The 13,920-nt window shown below is 38.3% G+C and overlaps 1 protein-coding gene across 5 annotated transcripts in view; it reads right to left on the bottom strand.

Annotated features, from left to right (window-relative positions):
- Rhea (Talin_middle and talin-RS domain-containing protein rhea) overlaps positions 1 to 13,920 on the bottom strand; it is a 72,948-nt gene that overhangs the window by 39,468 nt on the left and 19,560 nt on the right. The window contains exon 1 of one of the 5 annotated variants that reach the window (XM_076803776.1): positions 8,394 to 8,408. The exons of the other annotated variants lie outside the window; for them this stretch is intronic. The gene's annotated coding sequence lies outside the window, so the exon portion shown is untranslated. Of the gene's footprint in view, positions 1 to 8,393; positions 8,409 to 13,920 lie in introns of those variants that run through there. 5 annotated transcript variants of the gene reach the window in all.

Genomic DNA, 13,920 nt, shown 5'->3' with positions numbered 1-13,920 from the left:
TTTATTATTTGTTTACACGGTCTCGCGGAACTCCGTCGGGACGGAAATTCGAGCCATCACACCGGACATTGTAACGCTCGATTCAATTCCCAGCCTCCTGGTTCTCTGACGGCCGTCCGTGAAATATAATCGTCGTTCGATTCGTAAACGTCACTCGCGTATTATCGCTGTCACGGCTTAACGAAGTGGCCGATTAACGATCGACTCGCGTAACCGCCAACGGATGCACGCTTTGCAAACCAGAAGAAAGGTGGAAATGGAAAGATTGTCCGCCACTCCGCGCCGCGCGGCTCCGATTCTAAAGGTACACTCCCATTCACAAGTCGTCGCACACTGTGGGCCGATTATGTATAAAATCGGTGGAATTAATTCAATAACTTTCATGTCATGCTATATAGGTTGACACTAGGGTCTTGTCCTAAGCTAGTACTTGATTTAGATAGACTGAAAAGGACACAGACACTTACATCTAATCTCATTTGTTAAATAAATTATAGCCAAGTTCAACTCTCTTGTTCAAGTAATGCCTCGATCACTTTTCTTCGCGTCTCGAGTGTTAATAACACGTTCTGTTTCTCAGGTACAATCGTACCTTTCGTTAACATTAACTCTTTAAGTATTTACTTCCGAGGATATATGCCCATAAGACTAATTAACGCTAAACTTACCAAGCACAAAATGTATGAAAGTGAAACGCATTGAGTGTCGGACTCTTATCATAACGTCAAGTGCGCATAGGATAAACCTGGCTTAATTTGATAACGTTGCACAAAGAATGAAATTCGATTGTTCGTCTCGTTGAACCATCAAATAATCTTTTTGTCAAAAATTTGGTTTTGTTATATTTGGAAATGACTGTTTCAACGTGTTCATAGTCAACTCAATGACCACAAAAATTCAGTGAGATCGAAGCAATCTATTTAATGAAACGAAAACTGAGATGTTAAGATTTATGGTGCTGAATGCTTTTTCAATCCTTTTATATTTCACAGACCATAAGCCAATTTTGCACACTCTACCACCACTGTCACTGGAGAAATTCATTTTGTGGGTCAGGAGAAATACTCCCGTCAACCAAATATGAATGACATGGTAAAGTGATAATACTACATCCACGTCAAATTGATGAGCACCACATTTTTTTTAGATTAGAATTAATAGAATCTTGCTATTTTTATAAAGTGATGTAAAATAGTCGCTTTTGGTGCTTCAATAAATATAGTGTCAAATTAATGCTTGAACTACCTGGCATTAAACATGAATCTATTATTAAAAAGAAAAATGCTACAAACCTTGTTGTTCATGAAGGAAATGTTAAAATTAATATATTAATTTTTTTATTAGACTATGAGCAAGCTTGACAATGATTTAATAAAGTAGGTTCAACTAACGCGTTGGAGGATTTTTTTGGCAATTTTTGTTGACACGATGCTATTTTAGATTTTTAATATTGTACATATTTAAATAATTCTTTCGACAATTGCATTTATCATCTTGATCGAACATGTCTTGCCAGAGATAGTATTGCCATTTATTTACAATTTATAGAAAATAATTGTGGATAGCTATAATAAATGAATAACAAAGTAGTGTAATACAATTTATTTAATGTAAAGTGAATCTACTTTTAGGCTGTAGAATTAAAATAAATATTTTTGTAATGTAAATATTACATATTTATGCATTGCGTGTACTTTCTTGTACCGATGAATATGAATTGTAATCTTGTAATCATTAACAATGAATTCGCGATAACAATATTTTCTTTAAGAAAGCAGTACATAAATCTGATAAGATAAAATACTGATGTACACTGCTTCTTAAAAGTTTGGAGCATGTTACAACTACAAAGCAAATAAATTGTTTCTTAGTAGTGGGAATGTTTCATCGAAAATATTCGTATGCATTTTTGTGTAATTGCAATTAAAAATGACAATTAAATCGCTTATAGAAATTTAGAATCAGATAACACCCAGCCTTCTCTATCAAAAGTTCTGTTAAATTTTAAATAAATTAAAAACGTTATTGTATTGTGTTACACTAAATACTACAAAAGCAGTATGCTAGATGTTATACAACTGTGTTTACTATAAATACATAAAATATAATATAAAGAATGTAATTTTATAGAAACCTATACTTAAATGAAATTTGTATTTCATAGTATTCTAATAAAACTAACGCGGACCTTTGAACCTGTTATTATATTATTTCTTCGTTAAAAAACACATTGCGAAGTCAACGAATCGTCATCGAAACACGAGTGCACTAAAGGAAAAATCGAAATATCAATTGCACTTACAACTGGAGTCGATAGGTGCAGGAATAGATAGAGAGTATCGTACAAATCCATTTAAAAAATTGGAACTTCTACCCGCGCGCAGGTGCATCCCTATATTTGCGGGAAAAGTACGACGGCACCGAAAAGTTCGATCAAGTCAAACTATTTAACTTTCTCGTCCGCTGTTTTTCGTCCGCTCTTTGCCAAACAAAAATACAACCTATTTTAATCGCGCCATTTACTTTTGAATTTACTAAAATAAATAATCGCGACATCGAAGCGAACAAAACCTATAATTTAGATCACTAAAACATACAATAATTAAAATTAAAATTGATTATTCTTAACGTTATAATAATGAACTTTTTAGCCAATAAAGCCTGTTGGATTTTATGATTGATCAAACACGGCTTATCAGCAACAAAACTTAATTGGAACAGTATTTAATGTTTCGTGGAATTAAAATCTTTCCATATTTAGAATTTTAATAAGAGATCTCTCGATTTGACTTTGATCATCAAATATTCCACAGTTTGGGAAAAATGAAAAGCGGAACAAAATGAATAAAATAAAGGCGCACGGTTATCAGCGGATGCCAATTGAAATTCCAATATACATATGTGTACGATATATACAAACTGGTCGGTAAATATTTCTTTAAAATATGTTTCGCAGTATCGCATAATTTGTTTCAAATTAACATAATGCTCCTGAAGACGGCATTTGCATTCGACCGTACTTTTTATGACGCAGCGATTGTTCACTGTTAATATTTCGCAAGGACGGCGAGTGCAATTTCTCGAAAACGGGATGCAGAACGCCATTACTTCTTCATGAATAGAAATTGTACACGGTACAGTGAGACTCCCTTATAAAGGGTTCACTTATACTCGAGATGTACGTTTAACCCCTTAATGCTCGAATCTGTTTAACCTAATCGCGCGTTATTTAACATGGGCGGCGATAAGAGGCTTAATGCCGGCTACGAAGTATAATACACTTTTGCAAACAAACTGTATGCAGATTTAACCAAACGCATTTTTTCATGGATCACCGGCGAATGACTAAATAACGTAAATGAAACGCAGCTTAACGCGTTTGCGAGCAAATTGTATGTAAATTTAAACAAACGTATTTTTTCCCTAAGTTACCGGCGAATAACAATATAACGAAAATAGAACACGCGTCTATACATCATTTGTTGTGGGCATAGCTTCCAAAGTCACGCGATTAACCTGAATTTTATGCATTTATGACAACAATCACTTCAGGCGAAGTTTAAAGAATAGATGAAAAGAATTTAAGAATAACGATGGAACACCGAATTTTATGCATTTATCCCAAAAACGAGTAGGTGCTATTTGAAACAGTGAAAAGATTTAAAGATTTGAAGAATTTAAGAATGTAGACATATTGTTTACAACTCCATGAAATTAATAAAGAAAGGAAGGACCACTTTTAACTTGTCTATAGTTTCTTGGAATCGATGCAGACAATTTTTATTTATTTTGCATAACGATTCACCATCTATTAATAATATATTATTTTCAAACATATATGAAATTGGTTAAATTTCATATGATCTTCCGAAGCAGTTGCATAAGACAAACACATACGTACATACCAAGACAATAGTTTCGTCAGTTTCGGTATACATTTTAGACTAACAAATTCCGTATTATTTATAAGTATATAGTATAAAGAAGTACGTTCTGCAATGCAAACAGAAATAAGACGTAGACTTTACGAAATGTAGAAATAGAAATTATGTGAAATTTTACAGTGAAGAAAGTATGACGATTAAACTAAGAAAGATAAATTAAAAGAGCTTAAGGGTATCGATACACATATTATTTTCAACGTACTAAAATCAATAGAGTAAGTTTAGTGCCCACTTTTATAATTAGACTTGAAATTTTTACGTAGTTTCTTAGATTCGATACGAGTGTGAAAAACAATACAATATACAGTTCTAGAAAATTGAAAGAATGACTATTCTATAATTTGTCAATCTTCAATAAACGTCTGTTCAGCTCGTGTATCTTACTATTAATGTAGACAATTTTCATTTTGCATAAAAATCCGAAGTCTATAGATAAGAAGCGTTCAATTATACTCCTACATTTAATTAGCGTCGCTATTTCCACGGATCATATTTTAGTTATCTAGTGTTAACACATTATGTATTTACCGGTTTACATCAATAGTTTCTAAAAGTACGTGACTTATAATGAAAGATTTATTTTAATAAATTTCTTAACATCAATAGTACTCGTGAACCAATAAATTACGGCGACCTAACAACATCATCTAATTCTTTCTTTTGGAGTTAGTATTTTAGAAAGGGTTTCGCTAGCTTCTTTTTGATTTAGCGCAGTGTTTCAGAGGCCTATTACGTAGAATAGATTTCCGGTATAGGTGTATATAAAGGTGTTAAGAAACACTAACTAATCTTTTCATGATGCACACAGGATAGTAAACAATTATAAATCGACTGAACCTCCCAAGAAGACAGGGATCAAAATTACGGTATGCATATTCACGGCGGAGGCAATAAAAGCTCTCATCATAGCCACAACTCTCTACCACATCAAATTACCGATCGGCCAACAATCAGGCGCATAATGCCGCCTAAAAACAAGGATCCGAATTTTTAAAAAATAATCGAAGCCCTTGATAACTGATAAGCAAGCACAATAGACCCTCATAAATCAGTGACAAAAGCATTCGAAATTACTCAGATGCGGAGATCCCCGCCCAAGCTGCGCGAGAAATTAACCGTGTCTGTTTTAAATTTTCGCAATCATTTCGAAGATCGGAACAGAAAGAATCTTTCGACAGAAAGAGTGAGAGAGAGAGAGAGAGAGAGAGAGAGAGAGAGAGAGAGAAAGAGAAAGAGAGAGAGAAAATACATTCAAATAGTAGACAAAAGAGTATCACCTGGCGTGTCCAACAGCATCAGAAGGCGACTGGGGAGGACGTTTCGTCCGTTCGAAGGATGAGGTTAAATGCGTCGAGAAGGAGCCTCTCGGATTCAGCGCGATCCCCGATCGTTCGATCCAGACACGGAACGCGTGTCCACGACGTGGATCGAGGTTATAATGGCCGATCCAGAAGCATGGAAGCACACACCGGGGCCACGATCGGCCGAATTACTCGCCGAAATAACACGGCGGAGTACGAGGAGGACGCGTCGTTTCACTGCCGATACGAAACTGAATACGTCGCGGTCCGAGTTGAGGCTCGAATGTAACCGAGAGGATTGTTGGGGAACCACCCCTCGTACCAAGGGGGGATGGTGAGGGTAAGGGTGAGCCGAGGGGAAAGAGAGAGAGAGAGAGAGAGAGAGAGAGGGAGAGAGAGAGAGAAAGAGAGAAAGAGAGAGAGAGAGAGAGAGAGAGAGAGAGAGAGAGAGAGAGAAAACTACAGAGGAGTAAGGGTCTAGGGGGAGAGATGAGACGACAGGGGAGGCTCCGGTGAATTCACATTGGGGATGTTCCGAGCTTCTGCGCACTACTGCCCCAGTAACACACCCCCGTAAACCGGCTGTAGAAAATTCGAACGGCGTGCAAGCTGGAACAAATTCTCCGCTTTCGCTTCGGGAACTGTGAGAATCGGAACTTAGACGATGCGCCTCGACCTCAACGCCTGATCGAATTTTTCTCGGCGATCTCTAATGGCGCAGAATGATTACCGACGCTGGAATTAAACGAAAATTTCGTTACCTCGGTGAGGCATCTACTCGGGATGTTTTGTTTTATTTCTTTTCGGCGTGCGTACAGATTTTTAAATCTGGAAGACGGTTATTGGTTTGATGTGGTGGAAATACATAATAGTCTGTTATATGATCAGTGGGTTGCGGATCTTTAGGCAGAATAAATATTTTCTGCATCACTCGTAGGAAACGGGAGTCAAGTAAAAAGTTCTTCCTTTCTTTCTTTAATAGTTTTAGTAAGTTGAAAACAGTACATTGGTGTCTCCAAACTTTACATTCTAAATTGTAAGTCTAATAGTCGGACTGTGGGTTTTATGCATTTATGAGAAAAGTGGGTAGGCACAATTTAAAACGGGGACACTATGAAATTAGGAAATTTTTGTTTTGTATAAAGGTCCGCATACTAGTTATGATACAAACGATAATCTACTCTGATGATGTTTCATTGAGCATAGCGTACCTATCTTTGTTACAAAATACATATTATAAGGAGAATTAATAGCAAAATTACCAAGTAGAAAACGTGACTGGTGTGCGCACACACTTATAACAGTGAGAAAATTGAATTGATTTGGATTCTGCATGTTTCTGTTTTCGTTATCGTAATGCGTGCTTGAATAATAAAATCCATTCGATCATTTTCTATAGAAGTATTCGTATAATTGCTGCAATAATTGTATAATATTAAATACTAATGTGTGTAGAATTTTACTTTCAACTTTACTTTACAACGTGTCGTGTTAATTGCGAACGTGTTGTTATTAAATGTGTATCCAAACCATTTGAATACTGTATAATGTACAGACCATGAACTTTCTTCAAAAGGATCTTCTATTGAAAATATATAAAACCTGTCATTTCACCGGTCGTGGTAGTTTTAGTGTTAAAATATAAATCTAACAACAAGATGGCTTCAATTATATGTATAGAATATATACATCGATCCATGTCACCGAAATGAGGAAAGAACGATATCTTTCCATCAACCGTTATTTCCCCTAACGATCGCTCTTCATGAAAATCAATTTGGGCCAATCATCGCGGCAGATAACAATCCGATGAACCCTAAATTCCGGCAAATTATGATACTTGTCGCCATCTTTCCTAGGTGACACACAATACGGCGCATAATTACAATTTGCAAAGCCGCTAATTGGGTATGAAACCATGGGGTTCGTTTGACTGAAACCCATCACATTGATTTATCCCGACGGGCGATTAAATAGTGGTTAAAAAAGATACACGGAAATCCCTCCATTGTGACCATTACCACCCCTTTTTCCCCCTCCCCACCCACCTTCAACCCTCCACTCTCCAACCTACCCCGTTGCAGTTCGACAATCTCTTTCGCAGGAGGGAGAGCCGGAGAACATTATACTATCTGATTTCAAGACCTTACAGATCTACTGTCGCAATTCACCCTTGATAATTGAGTTTCTTATCTTGATTATTTCACGGCAATCAATTTTCAGCCCGGGAATCGAATTACAACGCGGCAAAAGTTCGATGCAATTTCATCAATTTGCTTTTTCTGCGATACAACGCTTATTGACACTCGCGTTATAAATTGTGCAACTAGGTAGCGAATCATGTTTATCGCGCTTCATGTTTCCCATTCGATTATTTACCACCGTTGAATCTTTCATTTTTCATAGATTTTAAAGAAATCGATTTTATTAATGAACAATGGTATCTACAATTTAATTATGTTATCAATAGTGTCTGCATCACATATGTGTGACGACTACGGTTTTCTATTTGACTTTGCGAAAAGAAAATTAATATCCCGAGTGTCATTATTTACCATTGTCAAGCCTTATGTTATTAATAGACCAACTACAATAAATAAATTTGAAGAATTCAGTTTTTAATTTGACTCATGGCCAGAATTTCAGTTACTGTGCGATTATGCATACGAAACGTATTTACTGTAATATGTACATAGGTACTAAATTTTATTTAAGCGATGCCTTCAGTGTCTGACTTTAAAACAGAAATGGGTGAAATAATATCCTAGGTTGGCTTATACACTGTGCGTTTGTATGTATTATTCTGTACATATTTTTGAGATTAAATTTTCTTGTTAGCTAAAAGGAATCACAGCTGCTAAAGAAACAAAAAAAAATATTCTAGGCTCTTTTGTAGAAAAATTTCCGAGCTTTTACGAGAGCTAACACAAATATCTTTCTACAATAAGAACGACCGTGTACGATATTTCAAGCATTTTGCTTGAATTTCTTGTTCTACGATCGAGTTATGAAGTTTGACACGAAACGAGGCTTAAATCAAGAGTAACGGGGATCGTATAGCAGTAGAAAAGAATCGACTAACACCACCCGGTGTTTCATCGAAGAGCAGACACGTGTACAGCACACAACACGGTGGGTTCGTACTCACCGAGGCAAACGCATATTGCACTGGTCTCTCGCCGGCTTCCCCTTGGATCGGAGGATCATAGCCTCTTCCGCTGGCCGGCCGGATGTTGGAACGACACGGCACAAAGCTGGTCGAAACTTTCCAAATACTTCAAATTTTTTCCCCTTCTTCGAGACGATTATCGGAGCGCGTTAGAACACTCGTTTCAATTTCTTGGAACGAGGAGAGACGTTTTCCTCTAGGGGGGTGGGTGGGTATCAGGTATTCGAAAAGGCACAAGTGGGGACGGACGGGGTTTCCTCGTCGAATTTTTGTTAAAAATTAAACGAGTACGGGGTAAGTTTCAACGACGCTTAAACTCGAATTAAGGCAACTGGTTCGCGGGCGGGCTCGAAGCCAATTCGTAAAGTGTAAGCTCGAAAACGAGAATCTCGCGGATCGACATTTGTCTTTTTGCTATTTTTTTTTCTTTTTTCTTTTTAAACGGAGGAGGAACTTCAAAGAATAATTTTTCTGGTTTTTTTCGGTAATTTTTTGATTGAAAAGATCACAGTTTCGTTAAGGCTCTAACCGACAGTCTACGGTTTCGCGCGGGAGACGTAGAGAGTCGCGAAAGGTGATGGAGAGAAAGCGTTGCTTATTGTCACGAGTTCGAATTTGGACGGTAATTTAAGGCACGGGGATGGGGTTTCGGTCGCGACAGCCCTGCATCGAGCACCAATGACCAAGCAGAAAGCGACACGAACTCGAGAAGTACTCGAAGAACTGAAACCGCACGAACGCGAGCGCGGCAAACCGGAAACGAAAACAATCTCGGAATGTGTCTTCGGGAGAATGAGAAACTGAATCTTCTGAGATTCTATGCACCACGGAAACGTAGTTTTTGACCGATTACAGAGGTAAAATTAACGCGAGAAAACTATGGGGAATTCAGGGTCTCGGTGGTGGAAAACCAGAGAAAACCAGAGAAAACAAAGAAAATATCGTTGCGTGGGATCGGCGGACTAAAACGAAACGGGAAACCGCGGGAACTGAACAACTCACCCCCGCCGAAGAAACTACAGGAAATCAAACCCACCGATCGAGGTTGAAGAAAGAATTGTTGAACTGTGTGTACTGTTGGGCTGATGGTTGTGTTCTGGTGGACGAGTCACAGGGGGAAAAATAAGGAAAATAAGATTCCGTGAAGGAATGGATAGAGAAGAGGAGCAAGGACGAAGTGGAGAATGGGCTTGGTACTCGTGTGCCGAGGGGATGATGCGAGGACGAGGACTGGGACGAGAACAAGGATGCTACCCCGACGGCTGTCGCCAAAGAAGTGATAGGTCTGCGGCCTTGCGCGCGGTACCCAAACCAAAGACACCACCGGAGGATGCACATGCGCTGATATACCATCACCGGCTCGGCATCGCGATTGGTCAGCGCTGACGGTGGTAGTTTTCCTTCTACCCCCACCAGGCAGACTCGCATCTTGCAACCCCTCTCGAGTATCATGGCACATGCACACACACGCGCCAACAAAATAATTCGTCTGTTGAAATTTGAGTTAATAACAGTTGTCTCTTCCGATTCGGTCTCTCTCTCTCTCTCTCTCTCTCTCTCTCTCTCTCTCTCTCTCTCTCTCTCTCTTGCATTGCAAGTTTAGGGTTTCCTGTACGACCATTTTTCCCGGAGCCGCAATGATTTAAATTTCTTTGTTCTCGCTAATTTTGTCGATAGGAAATGTATGCTGATAGAGGTTTTAATGATTTTAATGATCTTTTTGGAACAAACGGCGCGGCGGTGTGACTGAGATGCGGCAAGTTTGTCAATTTCTCCCGTAATACAAGCAATGAAACTTGTAGGTAATCAGTTGACAGAATGTGTTGCGTAGAATGGTGCTTACTTTGATCGATATGTTTATTTAGCAAAAAGCTGTGCTTGTTAAACGTTAAAAATCGTTACGGTTTACTGTTAAAAATTGAACATTTCATATGCAACGACCTAATACATAAAACGACGACCCTGTACATAAAATTATGAAACGTTTCGGGTGTATTCGTCGAAGTAATACGTCACGGGGCAGGAGGCAAGATGGCGGGGGCAGATCGACAGGAAGTTTTCATAACAATTTCAGTAATTTTCCTGGGGGTCGAATTTAAATAAGCAGGCGCACAAAAGGTCCAGGGCGAAAATCGAGCCCTATCAGACGAGGGGCCGCAAAGGGATGGTAATGCGAGTCCGCGGGTGGGAGGGAGGTCGCTACGGGGCGGGGGTGGAAGAGTGTCACTCAGAAGCACGACGTGTAAGAGAATGGTCACCATCCCGGGGGGTGAATTGAGATGTACAGGCAATTTATGCAGCAGCACTTTCGTTCGGAAGTCAGGGAGCTGACCATGAATGCTCGCAAACCAGCACAGGGACGATAACACCTTGCTTCCTGTGCAGGAAACAACATGATCTTTCCTCTGTCGAGGATCTATCTCTCTGCTGTAATCTCTCAATTATCACAGAAATTGCACGATCCGAATACTAGCGATTACAGTATGTAATGTTGCGAATATGTTAAGGTAAACATTTGGAGAGACGCCACATTTGTTATATCTTCTGAACGGGGAAGGGGAATCGCTTCAGTTGTGCTTTATTTTCATGTTACTCGAGTGCCTATGAAGTCAAAATACTATCTGTTCGGATATCGCTGCACGCGCCGTTTGTATAACGCATCAAAGTTAAAACACTACGAAAAATTACATATACGTTTCTCGTGTACGTGTCTTATAGATTAATATTTAGATAATAATAATATTTGTATATTATATTTTAGAAAAGATACCGCTTATTCGGTTCTCCTATTGTCCGAATTCTTAATAAAACTATCATAAACTAGGCAGTGACATGGTTTTAAAATCTCTTTCAGAATAAATATTCTAATTGCTGTAAGAATAACGTATGGCGTTTTAGCGTTTTGTGGAACTTTACGGCACGCGGTGGGGCGACGTAAAATTCCTTCTCAAGTATCCATTCCATAAATTCGCTTCTTTCATTCATTAAGTGGTTTAGACGAAAGCCAGCGAGAGATGTCATGGCACAGGGGGTGATTCACCCTTCCAGGACAAAAATGAATTAGTTTCAGAGGAGAGAGAAGATTGAAGCGTGAAGCAGTGTAATATTCTCTATGAATGTAGTAAAGACTGCTTTAACTCCTTCTCGGAAGGAAATATTGAATCGTCATCGGGATCTCAGAGCTTCTGATACTCTTACATCTTAGAATGTTATTCAGAAGTGCGAAATATGATTTATAATATCGAGCTGTCACTATAATGCTCATAACCATTCCCTTTAACACTCGCCATTGCTCAGAGAGTAGGATCACCGAAATATTTTTAAAGGAGCCACGAGGTGGTCGCGCACAATTGCAAAACACGACAGGGGTGGATATGTTTTATTCTGTTATAGAGAGAAGCATGGGGATAAGAGGAAGGGAATAAGACCTCACCACGCTGGTTGCCTTTAGGGACAAGGCTAAGAACCCCCCCCCCCCCCCGCTGCGCGTGTCCCTTTTTCTCTTGGTTTTTGTCCACCTCTTCCGTCTCTCTTATTTTCTTGATTTGACTGTCCCTTTTGCAACCACCAAGCCTTATCGTGGTGGCGTCAATCATTCTCTCCGTATACGGTCAAACTTATCGTTCGATTAATCGCACCGACAATACGCCTGTCGATCCAAGTTACCGCCCACCCCAAATCCATATGGTCGACTCTCGATGCAAAATTTTGTTCCCCCGAACCCGACTCTTGTTTAACGCACTCTGACCGCCTGCAGGAGCACTGGATGATACTTTCGTGTCCCAATGTGCACGTCGATGGATCACCCAATCCAATTCTGTCGCACTCGAACTTCGCTATACTCGAGCTGTAGAACCGAGTTCTTTCCAGTTTCAGGAAAATATCAAAATTTCGTTCCCCCCAAAGGTGGCAATAAAAATTTGAAAGTTTCGGTAGAGATCACCTTTACGACAGTTAAGGAGGTAATACCATGCATACAGTTAGCATGGTTTTTGCTTATGTATTTTATGTTTTATCGTAATTGTCATATTTACAAATTATTAGATGGTTATTATAATAATTATTACTAATTATTTAATTATAGTTAATTAACCGTGAGACATTCAACAATGAGATACTTTTTAACATCGTCAACTGATTTAAAATGTGCGTGTTTGCTAAATGATACTTTTTCTTGGAATGTAATGAAACATACACAATATGGGTGTACTATTGGGAACTGAGTAGGCAGCATCTTGCTTTGTCCCCTTATCTTTCTACAATTTGTCAACACGATCGATACTATCACTTGAACTGTTCTGGTTTAATATCAATATATTAGACATTTCCGGGACTTCCAATGAATACGTTTGTATATCTATAATAATCACAGAAGCTTGTCAAATGATCAAGTTCCGCAATAATGAACAATTAAAAATTAATTCACAAGACATTTGAGTTTTTCTCTGCATTATATTCCGCTGTTTCATAAAGCACTGCAAAATCTGAATCTTATTAATTCAAAATAAAAATATAAATCACTGAAATATACTAACATATAATGTATAATATAAATATATAATAAAAATGAAAAAAGTTTTATTATATATTTAGAAACAGAGTAATTATATAAATTGTTTTTATATCAATTAAAAATTACTTTACAAATTATTAAAATCTGATTCAAGTTACATAGTTAGAATACCCATTTTTAAAATAAAATATAAAAACAGCAATGGCTGCATACCAATAAAGATAAATCAAACTTTGAAATATGAAATTCTACCAAAAAATGAACAATTTGGATTGCGACAAGAGCGAGAGAAAAGAAAGTAACCTAACTCGGACCAAGGCAAGATCTCGGAATAACGTATACTTGAAGGTAACGACATAGTGAGGTAGTAAACACCCGAAGGAGCCATAAAAGGAGGTTTAGGTCCAGCGTTCAACAAAGAGTATCACGACATTAGGAAAGCGACACTCTCTGCAGTGCGGAATAGCCTTTTTCTAAATTAGTTTCCACTTAGATCTATTCTGCAAATGTTGCAAATGTTACAGGAAGTCCTGGATCTGAAAATTGCACAACAGTAAGACCCCAATTAATTGTTTATACTGTATAGGCTCGTATATAAAACACATAACTGTTTAATTAATTTTTTTATAAAATCATCCATGAAAGTTGGAAATTGCTTAAAGATCCGCACTCATGCCTCTATTCTCCTGAACGATACCTTAACGATATTATCGATAACAGTATCAGTAGTCACACCTCTATCCCAGAGTAATTATAAAATATTTTAAAAGAATTTTACTTTGCATAAGGACCGACGCAAGCATAATCATGCGAGACCCGTGCGCAACCATCCTGCAAAAGCACCTGTAAACGGCTCGGACCCGCAAAAGGATCTCCTGCTTATTGTCCCAGCGGGTTTACTAGCTCGCTATATCGTTAACTCCAAGTATAAACTCGCCATCCCAACTTCCTCCTCTTCTTGTCAGCAAAATCGAAACCGCTGTATGGGTCAGA

The sequence above is a fragment of the Halictus rubicundus genome, chromosome 1 (genome assembly GCF_050948215.1).
Source record: "Halictus rubicundus isolate RS-2024b chromosome 1, iyHalRubi1_principal, whole genome shotgun sequence".
NCBI classification, from domain to species: domain Eukaryota; kingdom Metazoa; phylum Arthropoda; class Insecta; order Hymenoptera; family Halictidae; genus Halictus; species Halictus rubicundus.
This window is presented reverse-complemented; position numbering and strand designations above follow the sequence as displayed.